The sequence below is a fragment of the Lissotriton helveticus genome, chromosome 10 (genome assembly GCF_964261635.1).
Source record: "Lissotriton helveticus chromosome 10, aLisHel1.1, whole genome shotgun sequence".
NCBI classification, from domain to species: Eukaryota; Metazoa; Chordata; class Amphibia; order Caudata; family Salamandridae; genus Lissotriton; species Lissotriton helveticus.
The window spans coordinates 294,783,957-294,796,081 of record NC_136071.1 but is presented as its reverse complement, the minus strand read 5'-3'; positions in this window follow the sequence as shown (position 1 = coordinate 294,796,081).

Sequence of the window (12,125 nt, the reverse complement as noted above, 5' to 3'; positions counted from 1 at the left end):
CAGCCGTTCGATTATTATTATTATTTTTTTTTTTTGCCCCGCGGGGCCCTTTTAAAACCTCCACATCAAACCTAGGGGGTCAGCGAGGATCTACTATGCCCCCTTATGGTCATTTGCCCCTTCGCTTTGGCCTCCTCTTGTCTCTCGATCCTACCGAGAGACAAGATGGCGGCCGCTACGGACTGTTTGGAATGTTTACAGACGCCGGAGAACCAATCAGCTTCGCTTCACAAAGCTCCGTTGCGCGAAAAGTACGCGAACTGGAGCGCTGCCCGGTCCGCTGTTACAGATATATATCTTTTTTTGAACGTTAATTTCTCAAAATCCACTGAAGCACATATATTGAGACCTACAAAAGGCACATCGGGCTACCAGTCCCTACAATTTTGCCAAGTTTCGTGCAAATCCATTCAGCCGTTCGGGCTAAAAGTGAGGCCAACCGCCCTATGGAAAACTCAATGTTAAAAACACGTTTTGGGACCCCCCTTTTTTCTCGGCCCCCCCTTGACGAACCCCCCCAAATTTTCAAGGGCTGCTCAGAAACAAAATGTGCCATTTTCCTGAAAATTTCAGCCAATTCCGTCCACAAACGCCAAAGTTATTAGACATAGAATTTTCAAAAATCCCATAGAGAAAAAATCCTAACTATATATACCTACTGGCGACCGCCAGTAGGTAATATATATATATATATATATATATATATATATATATATATATATATATATATATATATATATATATATATATATATATATATATATATATATATATATATATATATATATATATATAAATATATATATATATACTTACATATATATCCAGTCAACCCTCACTGGGGATTTTCCGCAAACTTCTAAAGACCTGGCTCTTTTCCCAGGCCTACGGATTTTAGGTCTCCCGTAATTTTGTTACTTTTATGTCTGTTCTCTGAGGTGTCTTGTATGTCTGTTTCCTGCGCCTTGATGCCCCTTGGGCTAAGTTTGCGCATTATAAGACCCTTATTCATTCATTCATTCATATATTTATATATATTCAAATTAAATTAAAAAAGTAAACAACTTAATATGTTGTAAAAATATTTAACACATTAAAACAGTAATATTTATAAATATGATAAAACATAATAATATATATTGAACCAATATAAAATGTCATACATATACTATTCCCACTACAAATCATTAAAAACTATGCAAACAATGATACTAAATATATACAAAATGTAATACTCTCACTTCACTCCACACAAAAATAATAAAACTGGGTAAAATTTACAAATCACCCTCCAGTAAATGCAATAGTAGTGAAAGTATTGGATAGCGTAGGGATCAAATTTATGATTCACACTCGAGTCAGTTCAACAGTAGGGAAAGTGTTTGATTAGGGAGAGGTAAAAGTTACTATTTCCACTCCACTCAATACAACAGTAGGGAAAGTGTTGGATAGCGGAGTGGTAAAATGTACTATTCCGATCCCAATAAGTGCAACAGTAGGGAAAGTGTGAGATTGTGGAGGGGTAAAATTTATTATTTCCACTCCAGTCAGAGCAACATTAAAAACAAACAAAATCTCTTGAACAAAATAAAATGATTTAAAAAACAAAGTAAATAATGAAAAATATAAATATGTGAAAGAATATATTAAAAATTAAAAACCTAAAAACATATTACAATGTTAAATGCATATAACAAATAACTACAAATATTATCAATAAAATACAAAAACGATTTTCATACAAATAAATATTTATATTTAGAAATTATTTATGAATAAAAAAGTATTTATTACGTAAATTTAATTTAGCAACTATCGGCCCTATAAATCCACAAAAATCTCAACCTCTACCTAAAACTTAACTTAAAAATGCAAAATATTTACACTATTCATATAAATATTTATAATCAAACTAATTGTCATTAATTAAATATTAATTATTAATAATGATAATTAATTTACTTCTCACATTATACTCCCACCAAAAGACACAATACTCTAATTAAATGTAACAGACACATATTTACACAATTAACATAATACATTTTCAATTGAATAATTAATATTAATTTAAAAATTAATTGTTAATTACTTACAATGTATTTAGTCCCCACCCTACAAAACCTACACCCAACATCTAAAATCTTAAATAAAAAAAAATCCACAATTAACATAATTAATTATCAATTAAACAAATATTATGAATTAAAAAATAAGGACGTCATTACGATGTTGGTCGAAAACTAAACCACCCAACTCCTTGTCGGAATCGGTTCCTACTGACTGGGGGTAAGCGGTTCCATCCTATCGATTATGATGATTCTGAACACCGCACAGAAGGCCTCCCTTTGACTTCAATGGGAGCCTGTGTTCCAACTGACAACACAGGGTCCTATTGGGAAAATGGGTGTCTGCAGAAAATCTTGCACCCTGACGTGGACACACCATGGTGCCTGTCACACTGCGGACGGTTTTACAGGGAGGTCCATTGGGTCCCCCGTTCAATCTTAAACCAGAGGACTCAGGATGAAGGGGGCCCCCAAAGTCAGTTTCCGACAGCGTTTTCATGTCGGACAGACCGAGTCGGAAAGGCTGCTGGAATCCTACATCGTACTCAGTCGGTCGGAAACGCTGTCGGTTGAGCTGTACGATTCGGCTCCGACCGACTCAGATTCTCCTAATGATGGTCAGAAATTATTCAGAATTCTCCTTCTGACTGCAAGCATCGTAATTGGTCGGTTGGAATTGTTTACGACAGAGTCAGGCGAAAGGGTTCCAACACGGTCTACGGGAATCCAACTGTGGGTAGGAGGCTTTCCGATCGACATCGTAATGAGACTCTCAATATTAATTCATTTAATTTAGCTAATTGCCTAATTTTTACCCCTGTAAACCCCACAGCCCACACCTAAAAATCTACTTAAAAAAATTTAATTAGACAATAAAAATAATTAACTGTCAATTAAATAATTAATAGTATTTAACAACTAATTGTTAATGAATGTAAGTTAATCTGCTCACCTACCTTTACCCCTATAAACCCCACCACCCACACCTAAAAAATATTTATAAAATTACACAATTAACATAATCAATTATCGATTAATTTTTATTAAAAAAATAACAAATAATTAATTTAAAATACATTCCTTCCCATCATTTACCTCTATACACCCTACAACCCAAACCTAAAAATAGCAAAATGAATAAGTTACACAATAGCATAAGTAATTATCAATGTATTATTTAATATTATTTAATGAATTATTAATTAAATAAAAATAAATTACTTCCCAACCTTTTCCCAATAAACCCGACAATCCACTCATAAAATGCCCAAGAAAATTATTAGCACAATAATCGTAATTAAATATCAATTAAATAATTAATATCGAATAAAAAATAATCAGTATTATATTATAATTAAATTACTACCCAGCCTATACCCCGATAAACCCACAACAAGCTATGGCACTAAAAATCACAAAAATAATTACATTTAATTTAGTACCTACTCAAAATTTAACAAATATATTAAAAACATAAACGATAGTTATACAAAAAGTGACATCATATATATTTAAAATATATACTAAAATACATAACAATAATTTTTAAACGATATGTTAAACAACTCTATTTTTGCAAACAATATCAATGACTACGATATTTTAAAAATCAATATTACTTACCTTAAAATCAATATTCTTGACAATATTCTTGCTGATGATATTTTCAAATCACAGTATTTTGGTACGGTGATATCTTCTTTTCAATATTTTGTCTGAATAACGCAAAATCAAATCCCGCCGCTACGGCCTTTTAGCCCTCCTTTATGGAGGAAAAAAGGTCCCCCAACTAGGAGAAGACAGATACCTTGGTAATTTCTATATCTGCCCCAAAACATTTCCTCTGGCTTTTGTTTTTTGACCCATAACCATGGTATTTTTTTGTTTAGTTGGTGCTTAGGTCTAAAGTGTTCAGGAAACCTATAAAAGAGTTGAGGAGTTGCTGGAGCCCCACTGCCACTCATGCTAGCAACACAGCATCATCTGCATATAAAAGTGCTGGGATTAACTGAGTCCCAATCCGGGGAATGTCTTTATATGCCATACATAAAGTTGGACCCATATTGTCGATGTATTATGTCCAGCATTCGGTCCATCAATTGTTTCTTTTGCATATGTCGCCTTAAGTGGGACGGGTGTGCCCAGACTACACCACTGAATTCAACTTACACACTGATAAAGACATTCACACAACCAGTCACTCACGCATACATTCACTGAGAAACCTAATCACTCACTTACACAGTCAGCCATGCTCCCATTGAATCATCCATACAGGTACTGATAACCAATTCACCTTGATATATATATATGTATATATGCTCCACGTTTGCTGGAGGATATCCACCACCTCCAAAGCAGAGGGTGCGTCGTCATTACAGACCTCTCAAGCACGCTCCAAATAAATTCACCACAAGTCCCAAACAGGAGAGCCAACGCCGTGTCCTTACGGCAAAATATTATTTATTTTCAGCTGTTAATGTTAGACGCGTTTGGCCTACCCAGCAGGCTTGCTGACTAACAATGAAATAAAAATGTTTCCGCCATTTTAAATTTTGCAACCACCCGTGTCACAAGTGAACTACAATATAATAGAGCGCAAAGACAGACTTGTAGTTTTTCAAGCGTGCGAGAATATTATAATAATATATTACCACACTCTCACAACAATTCATGAGTAATCATGTTTACATTGTTCAGGCAAACAGGTTATATATATATAACCAATATGTGTATATATCTACAAAGTGGTATTAAATGTTCTCACAAATATAATTTAAACAACTTCAAATGGTTGTGCCTTTTTTCCCCCCAAAATTTAAAAGAGCAAAAAAGCAAAAAGGCTCCCACAACAAGAGTACTGCCCCAGCGGGCTAATTCATCTTTCATGCCACAATTAATTAGACATGTAAATTACATATTTCGGGGCACATTGTGGTAAATAAATAATTAATTACCGGTACTATTTTTCAGTATAAGCAATAAAACAGGTAGCTCAATAAATAAGAGTCAGGATTCGAGGTATCTTGAGTCTTCAGGCTTTAATCAGGCATAAGAGAAAAGGACAGAACAGCCTGGAAGCACGGGACGGCAGCTGCACGGGAAGGGACAAGGGAAACTGGGGATCAGGCGGTAATGGGGGTAACTTTTTGTAACAGTGCACAGTATATATATCAAAACAATTGCATTACATTCAATACAGTAGGCGTAGCAGTAGGCGTGACTCGTAGCAGTCGCGAAAGATAAGGGCAAAATGATGTAACAAGAAGGCGTGTACAGGGCGTAGACATAGACATGTGATGTAAACGTAACAGAAGTGTCATAAATGAGGCGGAAACATGGAGGGGGCTACCTGAGCAGCTGGGACCTCTAACCTAGTGGTGCGCGCAAACGGGCAATGACGTGTTACCAGAGAGAACTGGGGGCTATGACTTCTGCGCTAGAAGAGGAGACTAAAGTCTGGAGTGTCAGAGCGACATGTACCTAAGGCATATCTGGTATCTGGTGTTTGGAGTACATATTGATAGAATCCAAAAGTTATCAGGGCAAAGGCTACTAGACATTAGGACTGATGCGTGCATAATTCTACATGTATTGTGTGTGCGAGGAATATTCTATGAATATTAATACAGTATTTCTCTTACATGGAGACAGAAAGGCTAGACCATGACGGAAACTATTGATGCGATTCAGTAGCTTAGGAATGCAGAGAAGGAGGGCTGGACTGATAACTGGAAGCATAACATACTCTTGGCAGACTGGGAGGCAGAGCCAGGCCGGGCCGGGCACTGTGAGGCATGAAGTAAGCTAAGGGTCAGGGATGCAGGTGGGGGTTGTATCGCTCCTCGGAGAGGGTTCAGAAGACAGGAGCTGAATCTGAGTCCGGGCCCTTTTGAGGCCTAGAAACGGGGACAATTCAATGAATTAACGTGCACACTGTGAAATGTGGCAACGTAGGTTTACATAGGCCTAATATTCGTTGTTTTCATGATGACTGGAAACTGGCATACTAGAGATGGACACAACTGTAATTGCGTCTTTAATCGATCAGAGGGGAATACATGCATATCGATCATGCACATATAACATAAAATGGGGAACACGTAGGCACATATAACATGGCACAATTTACTTTTCCACATTCCCTCCTTGTGCCCTACGTTTCCATCAGGAAACATCAATATTCATGATACCATCTATCATTTCATATAGCATCATTTGTTCGTCTCGAATTGTCTTGGAACGGGACTTAGGACTGGGGATACAAGAGGTAGCACACATGCCGCAAATCGCAGGGCCACATTGTATACAGAGGCAGCAACTGAATATGATCATTACTGCTACACCTAGGAATGACAATACTTTCCATCCCCAGGCAGATATGATACTCCAGAGCCAACCGGACCATGTCCAGGTGCCTGGATTCTGGTGTAACTGATGGGCAATTTTATGAAGTCTGGTTATAGCTGAATAAACAGACGGCGCGTTATTAGGAATGAAAATGCAACAACTAGATCCGATGACTCTACATGCTCCTCCTCTATCGGCCAGTATGACGTCAAGAACGAGACGATTTTGGAGCACGACAAATCTCATAGCAGATTGCTCTTCGGTTAAGTTACCTAGAGCGGAAGTAGTCTCATTCACTACTGCTTCAAGGGTTCTGGTTAACCTACGTATTAGCTTACTATTCTGGATAGGTCCTATAAAGAAGAAGAAACCTTTATTGAAGTCTTGATATTGTTCTAGAGTAGTTTCAGTTTGATCGACAATTGGGGACTCGATCTCCCTTCTATGTCTGACGTGTACTAGATGTGTGTTTCTGTGATAATCAGATGGGGCTAGAAAAACTGGTGGCAGTAGGAAGGCAATATAACATGTTCCATCCCAATCGAGGGGCAGACGAACGTATGCAGTCTGACCACAAACAAAATAAGAATGACGTGAGGCTTTGAAAATAGATTTCCCACTGTCACTATACTCGATAGTAGTAGTACAATCACTATGTCCCACATGTGCGGAACCATTCTTTCTGACACATAATTCGCCTTTGACTGGTAGTACTGAAATGGCAGGTAAATCTGGAGTAGTATCAGACTGAACATTCAGGACCATGAAATTCGAAGAATAATTACCTAAATCACATACTTCATTTTCTAGATCTAACCCTGTTCTATGGGAGAGACCTTGCTTGTCTGGAAAACATGTTCTATTCAGAAGGGACATATCATTGGAGGATGACGTTAAAGTGGACCATGCTCCACACGAACCATTATGTGAAAACGGATAAGGAAAGAGTGGCAGAACTCCCTTCGGAGTCTGGAAAGGGGGGAGTCGACCACACACCCAACAATTAGTGGCATTGCTGGTCTGGTGTGAATAATGCAACATCTGGATGAATGTATTATTTCGCATAGCAAGACGATAGGATAGCTCGTGAGGAGGCAGATCACTAAATGTGTGCTCTACTGTAGCATTAGAAAACATATTTACATGGGAAATTGGAAAACATAAATGTAAAGCATAACTTGTGCAGGTAACCATAAGACTCAAAAATAATAAAAAACTTAGAATAACGATACATCTTATAGAGTTTTGACTAACTCTCTCACTATGGGGGTCTATCTCATACATGTCAGGGACCTGTCTAACCGTTTCACCCGAGAGGGACTTAGACAATTAAACTGGCTGACTTATTTTACTAGACCGGAGTTTCTGTTTATACTCCTGTTGCGGAGTTTTCTCTAACAAGGGAATTTTAAGTTCAGAGTCTGTTTTTAGGCAGTCTTTAGGAATGAGGTAGTCCTTAGAAAAAGTCTTGTTTGGTAGTCCATGGAATTTCTTTATGTGGGTCAGATGGACCCATCCTTTTCTCCCCTCGAGCTTTACTGCAGTCCTTGTTGTAAGTAAGACCATCCGGGGCTCCTTCCAGCGGGGCTCCAGCGGACTTGAACGATCAAAATTCCGCACCAACACCAGGTCGCCTGGAATGACTTCATGCGGTTTCACCTCGGTGTTGTCTGGAAATGCGGCGGCAACCTGTGAACGACAAGAGTGTAGGGCAGACATCAAGGAAGCTAGGTAATCTGTCAGCATATTACTGGAAACATCGGTAATACTGCGGGGTCTAGGTGTACCCCACATGTTTGGGGGGCGGCCGAATACGACCTCATACGGGGACAGACCTGATCTGGAATGTGCAACCATCCTCATAAAAAATAAAGCAACTGGCAGGGCAACTAGCCAGTCTACACCTTTTTCTCTACAAATTTTAGCAATGCGGATTTTCAGAGTCTGATTATGTCTCTCTACGAGACCGGCTGCTTCAGGATGGCGCACACAATGGAACTTCCACTGGTACCCTAACAGAAGGGAAACATGTTTCATAAGCTCAGATGAGAATGGCTGGCCGTTATCAGAATACACGACCCTAGGGAGTCCATAGCGGGGAAAGAATTCACGAACCAACTGCCTGGCAGTGGTCGCGGCTATGTAATCTGGAACTGGATATGCTTCTGTCCACCTGGACAAAGCGCATACAACTACGAGGACATACTTAAAACCTCGACATCGCTCCATCTGAATATAATCCATCTGGAGGACTTCAAAAGGGTGGTCAGGGGGTTGGAATCCACCTTGTTCCACCGGGACACTTTTACCTGGATTGAACTGACAACATATCATACAGGTACGGACTTTCTGCTTGGCTGCAGCTCGTAAGTGCTTGTTGAACCAAAGGTTCTGGATACTGTCTAACATAGCTTTTTCTCCTAGATGTGCTGGACTATGTGCGGTATTAATAATGACTTGAACCATAGAGTCGGGGAGAAACCATGTGGCTTTTCCCTTCGTCAACCATCCTTGATCTGTCTGGACCCCTCCTTGTTCGGACCATTTCTTGATTTCTTCAGGAGTAGCATGTAACTGTATGTCTATGACATCTTGTGTAGGGTCCTTGACTGTCATACAAGTAGTCGGATCTGGAGTGAGTGTCTGTGTTGGGTTAACTGGAATGTCTGGGTTCTGAGCTGTAAGCTTGGCTGTTCGATCTGCTAGATCGTTACCTTGGGAAATGATGTCAGTAACTTTCGTATGTGCCTTGCACTTCATGATAGCGATAGCTGTCGGTAAATGTATTGCATCTAACAGAGCTTGAATGAGGAGACCATGCTGAATCTTGGTTCCATGAGAAGTCATGAAACCTCTCTCCTGCCAGAGCACTCCAAAGTCGTGTACGACTCCGAATGCGTAACGTGAATCTGTATATATGTTTACTTTCAGGTTCTTGGCACGTATGCAGGCTTGGGTCAGAGCGACTAGCTCTGCTGCTTGAGCAGACAAGGTGTCAATACGATGTGTTTCTATAACTTCGGTTTCAGTAGTCACTGCATACGCGGCTACTAGTTCTCCTGTACTTGTTCTCATACATGAACCATCCACATAAAGTGTCAGGTCGGGGTTAGGTAATGCAATGTCTGTCAGGTCTTGTCTTGGCTTTGTCATAGTGTTGACAACTTCCACACAGTCATGTGTGGCCGGATTTGAAGTAACTGACGGTAACAGTGTGGCTGGATTTAGAATGTTGCAGCGTCTGATTTCTATGTGTGGCTGGAACAGTGTCAGTTCATAACCTGTTAAACGTGCAATGGTCAAGTGTTGAGTCTGGGTTCGGTTTAAAAGAACTTCCACGGAGTGTGGAACTTGTACTGTCAGGGAATGTCCTAACACTATGGAATCACTTTGTCTGATTGCTAGAGCTGTGGCTGCAACTGACTTGAGGCACGCAGGCAGAGCCTGGGCTACTGGATCTAATGTGCTCGAGAAATAAGCACAGGGCTTGTACTGTCCTGCTTGATCTTGTGTGAGAACAGATAATGCAGTACCATCACGTTCTGTAACAAAAAGTGTAAAAGGCTTACTGTAGTTCGGTGTCGCGAGAACAGGTGCTTGACATAAGGCTTTCTTTAACTCATTGAATACAAGTGTATGTTCCTGGGTCCAAGGGAGGACAGTCGATACGGCTGCCTCCTGTGTCGTTAACTGTATCAGTGGCTTGGCTAGAAATGCATACTGAGGAATCCATTGTCTGCAGTAAGAAGTGAGGCCGATAAAAGCTCGTACCTCCTTCTGTGTCTTGGGCTGTGGAAGACTCGCTATTAACTGGATACGGTCTGGTGTCAACTGCCTACCCCACTTGGACAGTAAGTGTCCTAAGTATACCACTTGCTGGACACAGAATTGTAATTTGGAAGGGGACACCTTGTGCCCCTGCTCGGCCAGAAAATACAGAACTGTAAGTGACGCTCGCTCGCAGTCACGTTCAGAACGGGCTGTGATCAGTAGATCATCGACATACTGGAGCAGGGCAGTGTCAGATGGCATGTGAATATTGTCTAGTTGTCTCTTAAGTGCTTGACTGTAAATACTGGGACTTTCTGTGAAACCTTGAGGAGCTCGTGTGAATTTATAGCTCCTTCCATTTAAACAAAAAACGAAAAGGTACTGGCTGTCTGGATGAATGGGGACACTGAAAAATGCGTTCTTGAGATCGATAACTGTGAAAAATGTAGCTTCAGAATCAATGGCTGTCAATAGGGAAGAAATATCTGGGACTACTGGATACTGAGGTATGATACATTTATTAAGCTCTCGAAGGTCAATCACTAATCGATATACTGGAGGTGCATTTGGATCAGTACGTTTCAAGACCGGAATGATAGGAGAATTACATACATTTGAGTCAGTTTCTACAACCACTCCTTGAGCAATGAGCTCGTCAATAATTTTGGATAAGGCTGCTACAGCCTCAGGTGGCAATCTGTACTGTCTGATTCGTGGCAAGACGATACCTTGTTTGAGAGTCACACGATGGGGTGTGATGTGCATACAACCTACATCAGTTGGACCTTGCGCCCATAAATGCTGTGGTACATTCAATAATCTTGGATCAAAATCACGTAATACATAATGACCTTTAAAGTCTCTCAGGAACAAACGGACCCCTTCTGGGGAGCAACAAATTACTGCACCTAGGGGTATATTATCAAGGGGTTTTATCTCCGTTTTTTTGGCTTTAAAAGCCAAGAAAGCGGAGATAAAATTATCTCCCTATTACCAAGCTGTCGCTAACACCAGTTAGCGACAGCTAATAGGAGATAGCGACCATCATGGGCCCCACTTTGCATGTCAGTGATATTTATCACTAATGATATGCAAAGTGGGCGTGCCAAGATGTTAGCGACTGGAAACAGTCGCTAACATCGCTATCTCCTATTACCAACTTTTGGAGATATTTGCGCTAAGGGCGAATATCTCCAAAAGCTAACACCTGCCCTGAGCAGTTCTTAGCCATGTTATCCAATGGGAGGTGGATAACATGGCTAAGAGCATTTGCTCGATAATGCATGAATATCGCTGACTTTTCAGCGATATTCATGCATTGCGGGCGTTTTTTATCGCATTTGCGATAAACCTTGCTAATAGCAAGGTTTATCTGCGATAAAAATCGCCGATGTGCGGCGATAATTTTTGTCGCTAAACAAGTTAGAGACAAAAATTATCGCTAGTTGTTGATAATATACCCCCTAATTCTTTTAATGTTTTAATGCCTAACAAATTTTCTGGACATGATTTCGTAAGTAACAGATCAGTAGTTCGGGACAATGGACCAACTTCTAGAGAAACTGGTTTCGAAATTTCATTAACCATCGGCTTTCCTGAAAATCCAAGGGAAACATTTTTAGAGCCTGAGAGCGGAGCCCCTGGAACCTCGTCATGACTGATAGTAGTCCTACTCGCCCCTGTATCAATCAAAAACTTTCTGTCTTTCCCTAATACTTGACTGTGTACATAGGGACCCTCTTGATCTACAGGTATCTCGATGAGAGGCAAGCCTACCTCCCTCTCTAGGCTGTTTCATGAATATGGCTGATAATCTGGATATTCTGTCTGTGCATACTGGTACATCTGCTGTGTAACATGCTGTGTTGCAGCGATAGGCTGCGATGCTGGAACTGTCTGTTGTGCGTTCTGTGGCTGAGATTCTTTGCGCCATAA